Genomic DNA, 2,803 nt, shown 5'->3' with positions numbered 1-2,803 from the left:
TTGTGTTCGAAATAAATAATAAATTATATTTCAAAATTAATTTTCATTCGATAAAACTATTTGTGAGCTAGACCTGAAAACAACATTTTTTATAGTTTCTTAACAGCCTGTATATTTTAAACCGAGCTGATTCGGAAAAAATAGTAAAGAAAAAAGTGCATCTTATGACCTTAAGAATCTACTGTCAAAATATTTGTACGAGTCAAAAACACACCCTGTATATGTATATTCATTTAAGTAAGACATAGGAACCTGCTAAAATCATTGATAATCATGAAAATTCTAGATCTTAGATCTTATGTTGTTAAGGAAGAATAGGGTGTACGGTGTACCTACATACGAAGGCATAGGTATGGCTTTAAACCGTCAACTAATAAGTTTGAGACGGAGGTCAATGATGATTGTCTAATGAGTAGGTCTGGTCGACTGATTAAACAACCAGAGAAACTAAATTTGTAATTTCATGCTAAAAAGGGGAATGTAATACATGTAGTTCTAGTTCAATATTTGTCAATGAAATTCTTGAATATATATCCTAGATCATTCTAGAATGTAAAATATCTTCAGTTATTTGTTTCTAATCCTGGTCAATAAATAATATTTTAAAAGCCTGTGTTTATTCTGAGGCATCTAGTAAAATATTATACATTTTCTTCAGTATGAGATCAAATTTGCTCATAGTTGAATACAGTCAGTGGCATGCCACTGATACATACGTTCATATATATAAAGTTTTTTTCTTAAAATGGGCCCAAAAATCACCCCCATAAATATTGACATTCAATGAGAAAACACCTTGTATAGCTGTTTGAATCAAGAAAGTTTGTCACTCCGAATTAGTCTCTAGGGAAGTCATTCTTCGATAGCCTCAATTCCGTAAAGCATAGCTGCTACCCTAAGCATGATAGTTTTGGTCTAGTCTGGTTATTGTACAGGGTGGGCAAAATTGGTGATACCTGAACTACAACTTGTTTACCCAACCAGATAGAGGAAAATGACGGTACTATTCATGTCGTCTTTTTTCGAGAAACTAATAATGCCATAAACTCCATTCCTCTATCTTCTTTCGTTTTCGAGTTATAGGCCAAAATAGCCAACATATTCAGAGACATTGTCTCTGACATATTGTTCTGTGATTCAGCCTACTTAATACTCAATCATTTAAAATTTACATACAAACTATATTTTTCATAATATCTGAACTAATCTGAGGGCGATATATGATGTATGATATATTTCAGAAACGGGAGAAAAATCGCGATTCTTTCTAGGATTCTAGGTCATTTCAAACGACCGTTTCCATAAAAAAAAACAAAACTTCATGTTATAGCTCAGCAACTATACCTATTTGAAAAAAACATAGTACGCCACTGGATTGCTATCAAAAAAGTGTTTCTATAATGTTTTCATTTCAACATTCTAGCACAATCAGGAACGGAGATAATGACCAAAGTTGAAATCGCCCAAATTTCAATTTTGGCCTATAACTCGAAAACAAAAGAAGATAGAGGAATGCAGTTGATGGCATTATTAGTTTCTCGAAAAAAGACGACATGAATAGTACCGTCAATGGATGTGCCATCCATTTTCCTCTATCTCGTTGGGTAAAAAAGTTGTAGTTCAGAAACCACCAATTTTGCCCACCCAGTACTTCCCCGATACCATGCACCTATGATTAATGAGGCATTCTCTATCTGTCACCCGGGGAGGCGCCTGATGAAGGACTATCAACCCCGTACAGGGACTGTACAAGTTTTTGTGTACAAAATTGAAGCAAATCTAATTTAATGCTCCACAACTCTGGACTGAATGTTTTGATTGAAAACAACTCAGTTCAGAAGTTATGAGCGAAAAGCCTATAAAAGTCCTCAAATTTTTCGGTTTTTCCTAGTGAGCTCCGAATTGGAAAGCGTGACCAAATCATCCTACAGTATCCCTGAGAACACCCTGTAAAAGTTCCATTGAGTGTATAAATTTCCAGCAGACACAATAGGGAATACTCCTTCTGGCGAAAATGATGTATTTTTTATGAAATATCTTTGAAATGTCACATTTTGAAATAACCATTTCAACCGTTTCCCAAAAAAAAATATTTCAAGGACTTAAAAATGGAAAATAAAAATGGGTATTCAAAATTTAAAGCGTTTCGTTTCTATTGCACGAGTTGGCAATATCGACTGAAATATGCGTTGAAAATAAAGGACAACAAATACGCAATCTTGATGAGATAGACAAAGATGGCTGTCTATGAAGTCGTCGACGAACGAGGAAGGTCGTAAAATTTTATGGGATTTTTATGGCCGGTTGCTGTTGATGCTCGACAGTGAGTACGCGCTGTACATCAACAGCTGTTATTTTATAAATTGTTCTTTTTATTTTCTTGTAGGCGCTGTTGCCAAATCGTAAACTCGAAACGAAATTTTAAAACCTCATATTTAAAGAATGATTTTGAATAGTTTCCGCGGCGCATTTGAAAAATTCATAAATGAAACTCATAATTATTATTCAGTTTAAGCTTGCATATTCTGTGATAACCCAAATTGAGGAGAATTCCCCATTCTTATTGCTCTGTCTATTTTCTAAGTATGTATAAGAATAATTTTCCGTTTTCCGGAATACCGTAGCTTGAAATAAAAAAAAATAGTCTACACCCTTTCATTCGAAAACCAGTTTTTTCATAATACCAGTTTGAAAAACATATTGATGGTCCCCTTTTAAATTTTCTTCAATAAGAAGTCATCAGTGACCTGCTTACATGAAACGCAATTCGTGTATCAATTTCCCCACCGTGGAAAACTTGCCC

Source organism: Coccinella septempunctata, chromosome 3 (assembly GCF_907165205.1).
Source record: "Coccinella septempunctata chromosome 3, icCocSept1.1, whole genome shotgun sequence".
NCBI classification, from domain to species: Eukaryota; Metazoa; Arthropoda; class Insecta; order Coleoptera; family Coccinellidae; genus Coccinella; species Coccinella septempunctata.
Note: the sequence above shows the minus strand (reverse complement) of the source record.